Source organism: Triturus cristatus, chromosome 1_2 (assembly GCF_964204655.1).
Source record: "Triturus cristatus chromosome 1_2, aTriCri1.1, whole genome shotgun sequence".
In the NCBI taxonomy this organism is placed as follows: Eukaryota; Metazoa; Chordata; class Amphibia; order Caudata; family Salamandridae; genus Triturus; species Triturus cristatus.
This window is the reverse complement of record NC_140580.1, coordinates 806698894-806717853: the sequence shown is the minus strand read 5'-3', so window position 1 is coordinate 806717853 and position 18960 is coordinate 806698894.

The window sequence follows — 18960 nt, the reverse complement described above, 5'->3', positions numbered from 1 at the left end:
TTCCTTGTTGAATAAAAAATAATTGTTGGTCAAACAAGTGGTAATCATTTTTACAATCATTTTGTTATGCTCATACATATGTATACTTCTTTTGTTCAGGTAATAACGAACTGCATTAATACCATCACTGTGGTTAATACTGGTATACAGTGAACATATGTCCATCACTATTAAATGACAATCATTGTCCCATTTGACATTTTTCAATTTGGATAAAAAATGTCCAGTATCCCTTATATACGAAGGCAGGCTCTCCACAGATTCATGTAAAAAATAGTCTACATATTTTGACATAGCTTCCAGTAGACTCCTCTGTGCCGATATAATTGGTCTGCCTGGAACTGGTGTTATATTCTTATGTACTTTAGGGATAAAATATAAAATGGGAGTCATAGGGTGGTCATTTTTTTAAAAATTGTGTTCATTTTTAGTTAATAACCCCACTCGTTTCCATTGCATTAGTTCAGCAAATACATTTTCCTTTATTTGGCGCAATTCCTGGAAGCTTGCTTTCCTATAGCAACTGGCATCATTCAAGTGTCGCCATGCTTCCTCCAAGTATAGAGATCTAGGCCACAAAACAATATTGCCGCCCTTGTCCGCTTTGTTTATTATGACTTCCGTGTGCTTCTGTAACTTATGAATAAGTTTAATGTACTGCAGTTGAGAGTAATTGTAGCGTTTTTTCTGTTTAAGAACATTGCAATTCAGTTTTTTAAGATCTTCAATCATACAGTCACTAAAAACATCAATCGCATCCTTTGGCATCATAGGAATAAATGTGGACGGAGGCTTGAATGGACTGATTGCTGGAATATTACACATAATGCCAGTTTCATTGAGATTTTCTTGTGTAGAAATCACTGTAGGGCTGTTATCTTTTATCAAAGAATGTGCTGTTAATAACGTATCTACATCTGAAGCTTGTAAATTTGGATATATTTGTGGTGCCCTAATTTGCGCTGCAGTATTCACTGCACTTTTCAGATGGAAATTTTTTTTAGTTTTAACTTGCGGATAAACTTGAAAACATCCACTCTGGTTTGTGTATATTTGAAACAGCTAGTTGGACAAAATGATAAACCTAGAGATAACAGCTGCTGTTCAGCAGTTGATAAAGTTATTTCTGATAAATTAATCACAGTATTGTCCACACCATCACTATTTACCTTGTTTATTTTCGGTTGCTGTAGTTCTTCTTGCCTCTTCCTCTGTAATTTCCTTTTCCGCCTCTGTTTCCTCCGTTGGTTCTTTCTACTTCTTGACCCATTGTTTGGTTGCGTGGTCTCAGAGTTTGCCGGCGGTCCTCGACTAAAAAAGATAATTCTTCCCCTGGTGCAAAATTGGTGGGAATTTGTAAAGTTTTGCGACCCATGTTGTCATCTGATCCAACACTACTATCCACGCTGCTTGATTCGACTGAGGAAAAATTCTCACTAGTTTGCATATGAGAAGTCGATGCTATGGTGATTTCACTGTTGTCACTTGTTAGTGCTCTACGTTTTATATTGTCACATTTCTTCGAAAAGGTGAACACTCGTCCAGTTTCATAGTCGTTTTTATCTCTTGCAAACTTATAGATTTTCCTTTCTTTTATGGTTTCCTCATGTTTGTTCAGCCTGGATTGAATATCTTCGCGTCCTTTCTTTATTTGTTCTTTGTTGGCATTTTTTTCCAATAAAGCATTGACATCTTCTATTTCTTTTAGTATTCTTTCTCTGTCAATTTCAGCATATTTTATTAGAATTATTACATATTCATCGAAGCGTCTAAATTGTTGGTTGCCCACTCCTTTAACATCATGGGGTTGGGGTTTTCAAATGAGGGCGCAATCATGATTCTTAGTCCACGCGGGACTCTCCCAACTTCTTTGTACTTTTCCAATGATTTCTTTTCCCACCATTTTGTCATCTCGGTACGATGTCATTTTTCTAATCTTTTAAGCAGGGTTTTTACATCATTGCCATGGCTTGGATTGGTGTCTTGATTGATATATGTTTCTTCTACTCTTGAAACATTAGAAAACAGAGCGTCCGCTGCTGTTTCACGGTCCTTCAGCGCGTCTGCTGACGATAACATGGTTGCGTAATCTGCATACACTACTCAAATATCCAAACGTGATCTTTACGAAGGATAAACAATAAATATATTTCCACTATCTCCCCGCCTGCAATGTCTATCTGTATGTTTCTCTGAACCGCTTACTGCAAGGATTGGACAGTCCGGAACCTTTGGCGTCCTCCGACGCCACGGGACCTTGTGAGAAAATCTTCACGGCAGCCCAGCTCAGTTGCGACTCACAGCATGAGGAATGCAGGGGGCTGGTCGGCAAATACCCGTTCCGGGTCACGTAGCAAATTCACTTCTGTGATGTCGACTGACAAACCGCCAGCCTCAGATGGAGAGAGGGTCCGTAATGACGAAGACAGCCGTACTTCGTCCGAATTATAGGAAAGCCAAAGTCCTGGAACAATCCATAATGGGATCCAACAAGCAGGTACGGACCACGATGTGGAGAGTAAATTCTTTTATTGAGTTAGCAGATTAAAGTGCAAAGTGCATAAAAAGTCTCACGCAAGTGCTCAGCCTGACGCGTTTCGACTGCCCACGGCAGTCTTGATCACATGACGCGCAGGACCAATGATTGTCTTTATATAAGGTAACCAATGACTTAACCGCTTAGATAATTGCCAACACAGTTTACGACTAAACATAAACATAGGACTGCATGTTTTGCCATGTATACAGATGAATACAAATATTCTTCTAAACGCTAGCACATTTAGCCAATCAATGTTAAATGGAAAAATATAATTTATCACCATGGTAGGTATGAGAATACATTTGTCGAGTTAGAACATAGTGTTCCTATATGCTCATTACCTAATCTAACCTTGCTGTTCTAATATTAAACATACAATGCTTTATAAAGTTATTCCTATTTGTGAACAATCTGATTAATTATTAAGAAAAAATGTTCATTTATCACAAATCACAAATATCCAACTTCACTAAAAGGGAAATCATATTATCCGTTATTGATGATTCTATCTAAATGTATAATACATTCTTGTTAACATATAATGACTGGCATTTTTGCTTATCAGCAGAATCAATTTATAATACAATTTAAATAATATATTTGTTTTAAAAAAAAACACACAAGTCCATACAAATATAATAGGCATAATTAGCGGTAGTTATGAGCAATGGTGCAAAATCGTGCAAAGTAACGTGCTGTTTTTAAAGTGCATAATAACGTAAACTTAATAAATGAATATAAAGTACATAGCAGCTTATAGATCATATTTCTGTCGTTTTTCCATTTTTCAAGGGATTTGAAGTGCAATGTTCGTACAGATACACGCGTCATCCTCTTCAAAATTGATCATATTAATAGTATCTAATGAGGTAAAGGAATCAAAATATTTTTGCATTAGAATTAAGTACAAATTTGAGATATCAAAACTGCTAGTTAGCCATATAAGAACGTATAAGTCCATCAAATTCAAAGCGTGGCAGTAAAAAGATCACATATGATTGCACAACTAAAATGATGTCTAAAATAGATAAAATCTGATGATTATATATATATATTACCTACTGGCAGCCGCCAGTAGGTAGTTATAGTTAGGACCACGTTTCCATAGGAAATCCGCAACATTCTATTTTGAATAACTTTGGCGCCGGTTGAAGAATCCTCGCGAATCTTTCAAAATAGGTGGGGCTCCGCTCCTACCCTGAAAGTCTCGGGGGGATTCGTCAAGCGGGGGCTGAGATAAAAGGGGGGTCCCAAAACGCGTTTTTCCCATGCATTTTTCCATAGGACCTTTAGACACAGCTACAGCCCGAACAGGTGAACAGAATTACTTGAAATTTGGCAGAGAGGTAGTCCTCAGGTCAAGGAAGTGCCTTTTGTAGGTTTGGTGTAAATCTGTTCAGTAGATTCTGAGAAAATAGCCTTTAAATCAATATATATATCTGAGCCAGCTTACGGTGCGCTTACGGTACGCTTACCGTACGCGTACGGTGGCGTGCGCGAGCGCGATTCTGATTGGCCCTTAGATCTTAGTAAACATTCGAATCGGTCGAAACCAGGAAGCGGCGGCCGCCATTTTCTCTCTCGCACTCTGAGGGGGGAGCTGATAAACAAATGCCAAAAACATATAAAGGGGCTGTTTAGACAGCGCCCATGCACATAACCATGTTAGTTGAGTCTTCAAAGATCCCCCAAGGCAAAAAACGGTAATTTTTTATTTTTCGAAAATTTCTCCGATTACGCTTACCGTACGCTTACCGTACGCGTACGGTAAAAAATTATTAAAAAAAAAAAAAAACTCTCTCAACCCCGTGTGCAAATGGTGGCCGAAGGCCACCATTTGTGCATGGCATATAAGAGCACAGCATTTCCCCCAAAAATTTCAACAGATTACATATCACAAGGAAGCGCATAATATGTCCTCCATGTGCGCACGGTGCGCGAAGCGCATCGTGCGTACATGGCCCACCGTGCGTGCACGGCACTAACTGCGTAAAGTGGGCGCACGGTGCGCGAAGCGCACCGCGCGCGCACTGAACGAACTGCGTTAAGTGGGCGCGCACGCCACGAATGGCGTAAAGTAACTTAGCATTTAAAAAACCGTACAAATTCACTGAAAAAACCATAGGTTTCACACACGTTATAGTTAGGAATTAGCATTTAAAAAACCTTGCAAATTCACTGAAAAAAACATAGGTTTCACACATGTTATAGTTAGCGGAAATTTTACTGATAAAAAACCAATGAAATTCCCCCGTTATAGTTAGTGCAGGAAACTATAACTCACGCGACCGCAATCTTCTGCTGATGACATATGTGTCTTTATGAAAAAAAAATATTTGTAATATATGTATAGCTAAAAATTTATGGAAGAAAACGGGCAAATAAGTGTCTAAATACAGTATTAGCATCAGCAGAGGATTGCGGTCGCGTGAGTTATAGTTTCCTGCACTAACTATAACGGGGGAATTTCATTGGTTTTTTATCAGTAAAATTTCCGCTAACTATAACATGTGTGAAACCTATGGTTTTTTCAGTGAATATATATATATATATTACCAAAATTGCCCCAACGCTTGAGGCCGCAACACAGCTGCAGGTAGGTCAACAAAACCTTTATTTAAGCCATTCAACAGGTAACTTCGCATCCCTTTATGTGTCCATAGCCTAATGCATTTCAGAGAGTCTATCTCCTTCGTCAGAGGCAGTATGTCGAAAACCAGTTCATTTCATCCGCTGCCACTCCCCTGCATGTTTTAAACAAAACGCCTTAATTGGCCTCCGGTGTGCTCCGGTATTTTTTCTTTTTACGTGCATGCTGGGAGATGCAGTTAATTATGATATCTTTGAAGCCCTCCAATGGGTTCCGGTATCGGCATCTATTCAGGACAGTTCTCGGCCCTCCATTGAGCCCCGGATGGGACTTTACCTGCTTGCAATGCGAGCTCCTGCAGCGCCTACACGACGGGCGAGTTCCCCTCAGTAGGACCCTTCAATTGCTCTCGGGTTGCGCGATCCCTCTACGGCTTGGAGCAGCCGCATGTTTGTATTACCAAAATTGCCCCAACGCTTGAGGCCGCAACACAGCTGCAGGTAGGTCAACAAAACCTTTATTTAAGCCATTCAACAGGTAACTTCGCATCCCTTTATGTGTCCATAGCCTAATGCATTTCAGAGAGTCTATCTCCTTCGTCAGAGGCAGTATGTCGAAAACCAGTTCATTTCATCCGCTGCCACTCCCCTGCATGTTTTAAACAAAACGCCTTAATTGGCCTCCGGTGTGCTCTGGTATTTTTTCTTTTTACGTGCATGCTGGGAGATGCAGTTAATTATGATATCTTTGAAGCCCTCCAATGGGTTCCGGTATCGGCATCTATTCAGGACAGTTCTCGGCCCTCCATTGAGCCCCGGATGGGACTTTACCTGCTTGCAATGCGAGCTCCTGCAGCGCCTACACGACGGGCGAGTTCCCCTCAGTAGGACCCTTCAATTGCTCTCGGGTTGCGCGATCCCTCTACGGCTTGGAGCAACCGCATGTTTGTATTACCAAAATTGCCCCAACGCTTGAGGCCGCAACACAGCTGCAGGTAGGTCAACAAAACCTTTATTTAAGCCATTCAACAGGTAACTTCGCATCCCTTTATGTGTCCATAGCCTAATGCATTTCAGAGAGTCTATCTCCTTCGTCAGAGGCAGTATGTCGAAAACCAGTTCATTTCATCCGCTGCCACTCCCCTGCATGTTTTAAACAAAACGCCTTAATTGGCCTCCGGTGTGCTCCGGTATTTTTTCTTTTTACGTGCATGCTGGGAGATGCAGTTAATTATGATATCTTTGAAGCCCTCCAATGGGTTCCGGTATCGGCATCTATTCAGGACAGTTCTCGGCCCTCCATTGAGCCCCGGATGGGACTTTACCTGCTTGCAATGCGAGCTCCTGCAGCGCCTACACGACGGGCGAGTTCCCTTCAGTAGGACCCTTCAATTGCTCTCGGGTTGCGCGATCCCTCTACGGCTTAGAGCAGCCGCATGTTTGTATTACCAAAATTGCCCCAACGCTTGAGGCCGCAACACAGCTGCAGGTAGGTCAACAAAACCTTTATTTAAGCCATTCAACAGGTAACTACGCATCCCTTTATGTGTCCATAGCCTAATGCATTTCAGAGAGTCTATCTCCTTCGTCAGAGGCAGTATGTCGAAAACCAGTTCATTTAATCCGCTGCCACTCCCCTGCATGTTTTAAACAAAACGCCTTAATTGGCCTCCGGTGTGCTCCGGTATTTTTTCTTTTTACGTGCATGCTGGGAGATGCAGTTAATTATGATATCTTTGAAGCCCTCCAATGGATTCCGGTATCGGCATCTATTCAGGACAGTTCTCGGCCCTCCATTGAGCCCCGGATGGGACTTTACCTGCTTGCAATGCGAGCTCCTGCAGTGCCTACACGACGGGCGAGTTCCCCTCAGTAGGACCCTTCAATTGCTCTCGGGTAGCGCGATCCCTCTACGGCTTGGAGCAGCCGCATGTTTGTATTACCAAAATTGCCCCAACGCTTGAGGCCGCAACACAGCTGTAGGTAGGTCAACAAAACCTTTATTTAAGCCATTTAACAGGTAACTTCGCATCCCTTTATGTGTCCATAGCCTAATGCATTCAAGAGAGTCTATCTCCTTCGTCAGAGGCAGTATGTCGAAAACCAGTTCATTTCATCCGCTGCCACTCCCCTGCATGTTTTAAACAAAACGCCTTAATTGGCCTCCGGTGTGCTCCGGTATTTTTTCTTTTTACGTGCATGCTGGGAGATGCAGTTAATTATGATATCTTTGAAGCCCTCCAATGGGTTCTGGTATCGGCATCTATTCAGGACAGTTCTCGGCCCTCCATTGAGCCCCGGATGGGACTTTACCTGCTTGCAATGCGAGCTCCTGCAGCGCCTACACGACGGGCGAGTTCCCCTCAGTAGGACCCTTCAATTGCTCTCGGGTAGCGCGATCCCTCTACGGCTTGGAGCAGCCGCATGTTTGTATTACCAAAATTGCCCCAACGCTTGAGGCCGCAACACAGCTGTAGGTAGGTCAACAAAACCTTTATTTAAGCCATTTAACAGGTAACTTCGCATCCCTTTATGTGTCCATAGCCTAATGCATTCAAGAGAGTCTATCTCCTTCGTCAGAGGCAGTATGTCGAAAACCAGTTCATTTCATCCGCTGCCACTCCCCTGCATGTTTTAAACAAAACGCCTTAATTGGCCTCCGGCGTGCTCCGGTATTTTTTCTTTTTACGTGCATGCTGGGAGATGCAGTTAATTATGATATCTTTGAAGCCCTCCAATGGGTTCTGGTATCGGCATCTATTCAGGACAGTTCTCGGCCCTACATTGAGCCCCGGATGGGACTTTACCTGCTTGCAATGCGAGCTCCTGCAGCGCCTACACGACGGGCGAGTTCCCCTCAGTAGGACCCTTCAATTGCTCTCGGGTTATATATATATATTCACTTAAAAAACCATAGGTTGGTGTGAAACTATTCGAATGAGGAGTGTTTGCTGATATATATATATCCACAAAACACCCCTCCAGTACTAAGAAGTAAGAGGCCACTCGGGAATTCCTTTGGAAGCTCTTTAATTGACAGCTTGGGCATGATGCATTTCGGCATTTGCTGCCTTCGTCGGATGCCGCTGCTACCGGGATGCTGCTACACCCACGCCTTAAAGTGTCCTGTAACACTCCCATTGGTGGGAAGTGCTCCCTGCCCCTGATCACATGGTCGCACACCAGCTGCAGCATGATTATCACTACAACTCCCAGAGTTCACCTTTCCTGGGTAAGTATTGCGGGGGCAAAAAAGGATAACTGGATGGAATACAACCCGTTTGGGCTTCTACTATGCAGGGCAAGGCACGGAGTGTCCGAATAAAGAGTGCCGGTTTGTGGTGTGTCGTAGGGCTTCCTTGGGTCCCCTTTACGTTTCAGCCCCTCATGTAGGTGTCGGCCGGGCTGCGAGCTGAAATTGCAATGAATTCAGATCCTCGTGAAGTCACAAGCTGCGTTTCGCAGCAGCCCCTGCTTGGCTCACACTCGGGGTGGGCTGGAGCCTTCCAATATATATATATTACCTACCGGCAGTCGCCAGTAGGCAGTTATAGTTAGGACCTATTTTCCATAGGAAATCCGCAACATTCTATTTGGAATAACGTTGGCGCCGATTGACGAATCTTCGCAAAATTTTCCAAACTTTTGGCCAGCTCCGGTCCGCTCCTATCCTGAAAATTTCACGGTGATTCGTCAAGCAGACGCCGAGAAAAAAGGGGTGTCCCAAAACGTGTTTTCCCCATGCATTTTTTCATAGGACCTGATGACGCAGCTACAGCCTGAACTGCTGAACGGAATTACACCAAATTTGGGAAAGAGGTAATCCTCAGTTCAGACTCATGCCTTTTGCTCAAAAGGTGTAAATCCGTTCAGTAGTTCCTGAGAAAATTAGAGTTAAAAAGATAGATATATCTGGGCGGAGCCTAACCACACATCTCATTGTGAGATCTGACTGGCTGTCAGTACTTCATCCAAGAAGTGTTGGCAGCCATCTTGGGACCAATATACATGATAGCACCTCATTAAAAAGCATTGCAGTTAATAGAAGGTTTTAAGACTTTAGTTACATTATAAATCATTTGTTGATGGTACCATACTCATTTTAGGAATTGTGGTGTGTTCTAAGGTGATTTTACCATGTGAAAAAGCCTTCTGCTGTGGTATCATGAATCATGTTTGAGAGAAAACTATTTTCTCATGCTTTTCCCACAGGGGTTTGGAAGGTGATCTATAAGTTCTAAAGAACAACTAGAGCGCTAACAGTCCTACTTACGACAAACGTATTGCACACCTGAAGCCATCTTGATTGGAATAAAGTGGTAACTCTTAAAACATTTAATTTAAAAAGGAACAAAATGAGGGGGTTCATTTTGCCATAGAAATTATGATTAGTGCTGCAGAAAGAAAAATTAGGGCACATTATTATTATTATTATTATTATTAAGTGATTTATAGAGCGCCTGGTGACCCGTAGGCATCCCCGCGCTATAAATTTGTGAGAACCAAGAGAAGGGGACCGGGGGAACTATTTGGGAAACAGGAAGGTTTTTAGTTTTTTTCGGAAGAGGGCGTGACAAGGTTCCAGACGCAAATTGCGAGGAAGTGAGTTCCATTCTGCGGAGGCTTTGACAGAGAAGCGTCGGCCACCGGTGCGAGCCTTCTTGAACTTAGGAACTGTGGCCAGATGATCGCCATCAGAGCGAAGGAGTCTGGGGGCCTTGTATGGGATGATCATGTTTTTCAGGGCGGCTGGACCAATACCGTTGATAAGTTTATGGGTGGTGCACAGGGCTTTAAACTCTACTCGCTGGCGAACAGGAAGCCAGTGCAGAGCCTTAAGAGCAGGCTTGGCAGAGGCTCTGGGAGGGAGGTTCATAATGAGCCTTGCCGCCACGTTTTGGGTCCGTTGGAGTTTGGCCAGGGTAAATTCAGGTGTGCCGAGGTAGACGGCGTTGCTATAGTCGAGCCGGGCTAAAATAAGCCCTTGGACCAATAGTTTCCTGGATAGTGGCGGAAGGAGAGGGAGAATCTTGCGAATTGACCGCAAGAGGCCAAAGCATGTTCCAGCAGTTTTGGCTGCCCGGGTCTTCATGGTGAGGTCAGGTTCCAGCCATACTCCTAGTGTTTTAATTTCTTTTTTTGGTGTAGGGATTTCACCAAAGGCGTCCGGCCAAACTGATGGTGGGATGGAGGTCCATTGATTGCCTAAGAGCATGATTTCGGTTTTTGCACCGTTCAGCTTCAGGGAAGATTCGCACATCCATGTGTGAATATCCTGGAGACAGTTCAGCAGGCTGTCTGGGTGTTTATCCAGGTGGGACAGAGAGACGACAAGTTGAGTGTCGTCTGCATAGTTTACTATTTTTATCCCGTAAGGGGTCACGACATCTTCAAGGGGGGCCATGTAGACATTAAACAGGGTGGGACTAAGCGAAGACCCCTGAGGGACACCACATCTAAGTGGGAGTGGGTCTGAACGTGAGTTGCCGTCCCACACCTGAAATGAGCGACCGGATAAGAAGGAGTCAATCCAAGCATGTGCAGAACCCACAATTCCTGCCCTGGCCAGGCGATGGAGAAGGACACGGTGGTCCACCGTATCAAAGGCGGCACTGAGATCCAGGAGGATCACTGCCACTGATCCTCCTGAATCCAGGATGCACCTTGCCTCCTCGATTACGGAGAGGAGGGCAGTGTCCGTGCCATGGCCGGGCTGGAAACCTGTTTGAGATTGACGAAGGAGATTGTTTGTCTCAAGGAATTTGGATAACTGTACGTTCACTAATTTCTCAGCCATCTTGCTGATACAAGGAAGGAGCGATATGGGTCTGTAGTTGGCCATGTCGTCCGGGTTCAGTTGAGGCTTTTTCAACAGAGCCTTGACAACAGCGTTCTTCCAGTTGGGAGGCACTGTGCCTTGGGAGAGAGAGGTGTTAATGAGATCCCTGATGATGGGGGCTATGCTGGGAGACACGGTTTTTAAAAATCTAACCGGGGCCGGGTCAAGGGGGGATCCGCTTTTCATTTTGGCCAGCGTGGAGGTGACCTCAGTAAGGGAAACTTCTCTGAAAGAGGGCAGCTGCGGGCTGTTAATGCAGGCCTCTATATCCGTGTGGTTATGAGGGTTGATGGTAGGGAGGGAGTCCAGTATACGCGATATTTTAGAATCGAAATAGGTGGCCAGGTCCTTGCTTCTATCCGGGGGAGGGGGGCAAGCGGCGGGTGCCATAGGAATATGAAGTAGTTCTTTGACTATAAGGTAAGATTCTTTTGAGGAATTAGTGGCATTTTTTATTCTATTGTCATAGAATACGGCCTTGGCTAGCTTTAGGGCAGATTTGTAGCGTCTTACCGAGCTGTGGTACATGTCCTTATTACTGTGGAGCCAGTCCTTTCTCCACTGTCTCTCAGCCTTTTTGCACTCTTTGCGGAGAGCTCTGAGTTCAGAGTTGTACCATGGGGCATGGCCCTTTATCCTGTTTTTGTTCTCACGATTTCTTATGGGGATGATACTGTCGAGGGAGGAGGAGATCCATTCTCTGAATTGAGTATCAGCGGTAGAAGGGTCCTCCAAGAGAGTAGGGGTCGAGGAGTCCAGGGCTTTGGACCAGTCCTCCACCGAGAGTTTGGCCCACGATCTGTCTCTGGTGAAGGTAGTGGGTTTTTGGGGTTTCTTGAATGTCCCTGGTAGGTGGGTCGTGACCAGGAAATGGTCCGTCCACGGGAGTGGTTGGGAATTTATGAATTGGAGAGAGGGGATGTTAGAAAACACCGGATCAAGTAGGTGCCCTTTCGTATGCGTTGCACCGGAATTGGCAAGGAGAAGGCCATAGGCCGCCAGGTCACGAATTAGCTCGGATGCTCCTGTGTCTAGTGGATCATCGAAGTGTATGTTTAGGTCTCCTGTTATTAGAAAGTTAGATGTCAAGTGGGCCGAGGAAGAGACGATTTCCAAAAGGGCGGCCGAGAAGGGGCCGAAGTGGCCGGGAGGCCGGTACACCAAGAGGCCTGACAGGGAGCTAGTCGAGGATAACTGGATCGTAAAGAGGCAGCTCTCTGACTCCTGGGTCTGAATCTCGTGGGTTCGACAAGCGAAGTGATCCCGGTGGATGATGGCTAAACCACCTCCTCTACCTAAGGGGCGTGGTTGAGACATGATAAGGAAGCCCGGGGGTAAAGCCAATACTATGTCCGAATTGGAATGCTCAGTGATCCACGTTTCGGTGAGGAAGAGTATGTCCAGATTAAGATCGACAATGAGATGGTTAATGAGCAGGGCATGCATGGGAAGCGATCTGCAATTCAAAGTCGAAATTTTGAGGACAGGGGGTGGAGCAGAGGGTTGAGGAAGGAGTATCTTTCCTGGTTTGCAAGTGTTACAGCTGGTAAAAGGACCATTGGGACCGTGCATTACGTGACAAGTGCTGATTTTAGAGGGTCTGAGGCTGAGTAGCTCTCTGCGAGAGTAGCTTACCTTAGTGGCGGTGGAGTCGGCCATGGAGTCTGGCCCTAGGCCCGGTCGTGCGCGGACGGGCGCAGACGGGCTTGCCTTAGGCGTGCCTTCGGCGCGCAAACGGCGCTCCCGCTGCGCTCGTCCGCTGCGCTGGTATGGCCCGCACATTTGTAGTGCTTGAGGGTGGGCGTGGCCTCGCTGTGGGCGTGGCTGCCGCCTTGGGCGTTTCCCTGTCTCAGCGCAGGTCGCTGTCTCAGGGAAGGTGGAGGAGGGCTGTGTCAGCGCGTGGGGTGAGCGCTTTAAACAGGTGAGCTCCCAGGTTTTTAAAATTACACACACGAGCACAAATTACAAGTTTTAAAAGTCAAAATAGTGGTCACAGTCCTCCGGCTTCCGCCTCAGAGGATACACACAAAGTAATGACAAACCGCTTGTTCTCAGCGTTTTTTGTAGTGCTTGACGGTGGGCGTGGCCTCGCTGTGGGCGTGGCTGCCGCCTTGGGCGTTTCCCTGTCTCAGCGCAGGTCGCTGTCTCAGGGAAGGTGGAGGAGGGCTGTGTCAGCGCGTGGGGTGAGCGCTTTAAACAGGTGAGCTCCCAGGTTTTTAAAATTACACACACGAGCACAAATTACAAGTTTTAAAAGTCAAAATAGTGGTCACAGTCCTCCGGCTTCCGCCTCAGAGGATACACACAAAGTAATGAAAGTAATGAAAACATTTTGAGTGACTTCTCAAATCCTCTTCTATTTCATAAAAAAATTCTGACATGCAGACTGAAACATGCACTTTCAATACCAGCAGCAGACTTCCCTGGTGAGCAGTTGCTTTACCACACTGATCTAATGAGGAACTAGAGTGCTAACATTCAGAATTTATGGCAAATGTGTGACACATCTGAATGCCTTCTTGATGGAACCAAAGTAAATAACTGAAAGTATTTCCTACTGAGGAGACTGCAGTAAATGAGGAAATTAGGAAACTTCATAACAAATAAATCTCCCAACATGGCCACCAGAGACAAAAGAGCCCAAATGTAGCCCAAATATCACCCACATGTAGCCCAAGTATAGCCCAATGACAGAATGTCCCAGAGTGTTCTAACGAACAACTAGAGCACTAACAGTCTTACTTATGACAAACGTATGGCACACCTGAAGCCATCTCTATTGGAATAAAGTGGTAACACTTAAAACATTTAATTTACAAAGGAACAAAATGAGGGGGTTCTTTTTGCCATAGAAATTATGATTAGTGCTACAGAAAGAAAAATTAGGGCACATTTTGACTTCTCAAATCCTCTTCTATTTCATAAAAAAATTCTGACATGCAGACAGAAACATGTACTTTGAATACCAGCAGCAGACTTCCCTGGTGAGCAGTAGCTTTACCACACTGATCTAATGAGCAATTAGAGTGCCAGCATTCAGAATTTATGGCAAATGTGTGACACATCTGAATGCCTTCTTGATGGAACCAAAAAAAAAACCTGAAAGTATTTCCTACTGAGGAGACTGCAGTAAATGAGGAAATTAGGAAACTTCATAACAAATAAATCTCCCAAGATGGCCACCAGAGACAAACAAGCCCAAATGTAGCCCAAATATCACCCAGATGTAGCCCAAGTATAGCCCAATGACAGATTGTCCCAGAGTGTTCTTAAGAACAACTAGAGCTCATACTGTCTTACTTATGACAAAAGTATGGCACACCTGAAGCCATCTTGATTGGAATAAACTGGTAACACTTAAAACATTTAATTTAAAAAGGAACACAATGAGGGGGTTCATGTTGCCATAGAAATTATGATTAGTGCTGAAGAAAGAAAAATTAGGGCACATTTTGAGTGACTTCTCAAATCCTCTTCTATTTCATTTAAAAATTCTGAGATGCAGACTGAAACATGCACTTTTAATACCAGCAGCAGACTTCCCTGGTGATCAGTAGCTTTACTACAGTGATCTAATGAGCAACTAGAGTGCTAACATTCAGAATTTATGGCAAATGTGTGACACATCTGAATGCCTTCTTGATGGAACCAAAGTAAAAAACGGAAAGTATTTCCTACTGAGGAGACTGCAGTAAATGAGGAAATTAGGAAACTTCATAACAAATAAATCTCCCAACATGGCCACCAGAGACAAAAGAGCCCAAATGTAGCCCAAACATCACCCAAATGTAGCCCAAGTATAGCCCAATGACAGAATGTCCCAGAGTGTTCTAACGAACAACTAGAGCGCTAACAGTCTTACTTATGACAAAAGTATGGCACACCTGAAGCCATCTCCATTGGAATAAAGTAGTTAAAACTTAAAGCATTTAATTTACAAAGGAACAAAATGAGGGGGTTCATTTTACCATAGAAATTATGATTAGTGCTACAGAAAGAAAAATTAGGGCACATTTTGACTTCTCAAATCCTCTTCTATTTCATAAAAAACATTCTGACATGCAGACAGAAACATGTACTTTGAATACCAGCAGCAGACTTCCCAGGTGAGCAGTAGCTTTACCACAATGATCTAATGAGCAACTAGAGTGCCAGCATTCAGAATTTATGGCAAATGTGTGACACATCTGAATGCCTTCTTGATGGAACCAAAAAAAAAACCTGAAAGTATTTCCTACTGAGGAGACTGCAGTAAATGAGGAAATTAGGAAACTTCATAACAAATAAATCTCCCAAGATGGCCACCAGAGACAAACAAGCCCAAATGTAGCCCAAATATCACCCAGATGTAGCTCAAGTATAGCCCAATGACAGATTGTCCCAGAGTGTTCTTAAGAACAACTAGAGTGCATACTGTCTTACTTATGACAAAAGTATGGCACACCTGAAGCCATCTTGATTGGAATAAACTGGTAACACTTAAAACATTTAATTTAAAAAGGAACACAATGAGGGGGTTCATTTTGCCATAGAAATTATGATTAGTGCTGAAGAAAGAAAAATTAGGGCACATTTTGAGTGACTTCTCAAATCCTCTTCTATTTCATTTAAAAATTCTGAGATGCAGACTGAAACATGCACTTTTAATACCAGCAGCAGACTTCCGTGGTGAGCAGTAGCTTTACTACAGTGATCTAATGAGCAACTAGAGTGCTAACATTCAGAATTTATGGCAAATGTGTGACATATCTGAATACCTTATTGATGGAATCAAAGTAAAAAACTGAAAGCATTTCCTACTGAGGAGACTGCAGTAAATGAGGAAATTAGGAAACTTCATAACAAATAAATCTCCCAAAATGGCCACCAGAGACAAAAGAGCCCAAATGCAGCACAAATATCACCCAGATGTAGCCCACCTGTAGCCCAATGACAGAAGTGTGCAAAACACTTATGTTTTGTGTATTTGCAGTTTTATATAGTGCAGACTTGTCAGGTATTGGAGTGCTTTACATGAGCAATGGTTAGATCAGTGTTTCCCAAACTGGGGTCCAAGGACCCCCAGGGGTCCGTGGCACATTCCCAGGGGGTCCGCAGGCAGCAGTTTTAAAAGCACTGCAAAGTTCCTTGTAAAATTAGCAGTTTTCGAGCAACTATAAAAGTGTCAAGAAAATGCCAGTGATTAATGTACCTGCTGGAGAGAGATGAGAGTTTTGTCTAGTGGCAGCTTTGACTTATCTAATGTGACACAGAGGGTTAATATGCCTACTGCAAAGAACGTGTAAAATGCCTTTTAAAAAACAGTATTTTATGTGCATAGGTCAGTGGGCTACTAATTTTGTCACAGAGATTCTTTTGTCACTGTGCAATTCATAAGGGACAATCGTAATTTAGCACAGTGTCCTAAAAACTGTCAAAGAGCTGCTTGCAAACTGCATGGTAAAAGGTAGCAACATATGTTTATTCCCAGTCTATCATTATCCTGATGCTGCTATGTTCCCACTTCCTGCACATGAACAATTTTATAATGCCTTTTTGTCACTTCTATGTGTGCTGCCTAATTCAGCACACATGGAAGTTACAAAACGTCATTTTTTTTAAAGATTGTTTATGTGCAGGAAGGGTCACCATCCTGAACATAAACTATCAAAGGTGTTTTGCTTTTTCCGTTGGAAAAAGCAAAAAGGAGGAGAAATAAGGCTTTCTTCTCATTTCGCCAAGTTAAGACCAGGTTTTTCATGGTCTTAATTCTGGTGCTGTCTCCTATTTAAGCTGACCTTGTAAATAGAGGGCAGCGTCAAATTCAATGGGTGTTGGAGTGAAATTCCCACTGCAACTCCCACTGCCCACCTTTTTCACACCAAGCATTGCGTGAAAAGAGTCCTTATTTACAAGGCAGCGTTAAACCACAATAAGTGGCTTAATTGTGCCTTGTAAATAAGGCAAAGCCCCTATTGCCACAAGAACATCGCAAAAAGTGACATTCCCATGGTGATAGGGACTTGAATAAATGCCCCTAAAATCCTTAGTAATTTGAGTATTTGTTTTGTGTGCACACGTTTGCTTATTTTTTTTCGAATTACTGTTTTATTGTTTGAAATTTAAATCCTACAAATTGCTTGGGGGTCCCCGGCTTCCAGTGGTGACTCAATGGGGGTCCTCAGGAGTCAAAAGTTTGGGAACCACTGGGTTAGATCACACAAGATCAAATTCATTTTGGTTGTAGACATGGGGAGATTAAGTGATTTGACCAGAATCACAGAATGTTGAGCTGAAGCAGAAACTCCAACCAGGTTCCCCAGTTGCAAAGTCTGCAGCTCTGGAAGTAACACCACGTCCTCTCCCCTAGGTGCAACATTTAATCAAGTGGTCAACTGGATAAAACGACATAAAGATTACAAATAATTTAAAAGTTCTTTGTCGCTATTTGAAAACTCAGAAAATATGTCCTCATTTTAGTTTTTTAGAGCACTTACCATAATTTTGATGCAAATAAGACCCTCTCATATATGTAATTTCTAAAGGAAATGCTCTAGGTATTACAGTTTTGATTACATCAAGATGACGTCAGGCGTTCCACACTTTTGTAATAAATATAGAATGTTAGCAATCTGGTTGTTCATTGGGATACTGTTGAGAGGCAGTGGCCAGGGGCACGGACTCTGAAAATTGAAGGCAGGTAGGAGAGTGCAGAGGCAACAATTTGACCACACTGGGCAGGCAGGAAGGACAGTGGCTGCACAACAGACTGTGGAGGGTAGTGAAAAGGGGGGTAGGGGCAACACACCAACAATACAGGACTGGCAAGAGAGGCTGTGGCAATATAATAGACCATTGTGGGAAGAAGGAAGAGAAAGTGGTAGTACAACCATACATGCCAACAGACCCGTTTCAGCCAGGAAACGTCCAATGTTTTTAAGCTTAAATGGGCTTTATTTGATTTGTCTCCTGTCTACAATATCCTCTTTTTCAATGTAACTCAAAGGGGAAAATCAATACCCCAGTTTTTTTTCAAAATCTCCCTCTTACCAAGTTCTAAATGTTCGCAAGTATGGTACATTGCATCATGGTAGGCAGGAGGAATTGGGGTAGGGACATGGACTCGGATAACAGAGGACAGGAGGGACATGGAGAGGTGCACCAAACTGACCCTACAGAGCAGGCATCAGGGTTTGCAGCAGCACAATACACCACACAGGGCATGCAGGACGGGAGTGCAGCACAACAATCCATAGAAAGCAATAGGGAGGGGACAGGACCATGCACATGGACAACCGAGAACAGAGGGGAAAGAGGTAATGGTAGCTAGCTGACCATAATGGACAGACAGGAGAGAAAGCTGCAGCATAACAGACCATAAAGGGCAGGAGGGACGGATCAGGGGCATTACAATGGAACAGACAAGCCAGGAGGGAGGGAATAGGGGTCTGCACATGGAAACTGGTGGCAAGGGGGCAGGGCAGGAGCAGCAAGATGACCATGGAGGACAGGCAGGATGGGCTCTAGAAACAAGACACACCATGGAGAGCAACAATGAGACTATGATGGCATACACACAGACCATTGAGGGAAGGAGGGAGGGGGTCAGGGGCAGCTAGCTGACCACACAGGGAAGGTGGGAGGGGCCATGGCAGCACAGAAGACCATGAATGGCAAGTGGGAGGGTTAGTGGCAGCACAATGGCTATGATGGGCAAGAAGGAGGGTGCAGGGGCATGCACAAAGGACGATGGAGGATAGAAGGGAGGGTCAGGACCTGGGCACAGACAAGAGAGTTCAGGGAAAGGGGCCTCACAACAGACCACATGGGGCAGGCAGGAGGAGCAGTTGCAGCACAACAGACCAGGGAGGGCAGAAGGGTGTGGCAGTAAAATGGACCATGGAGGACAGGAGGAAGGGGATAGGGGCATGGAATGTGGACAGGCAGGGTGGAGGTGGCAGGGACAGGTTACAGTCATCTGACAATGCTAGGCAGGTGGGAAGGGAGTGGC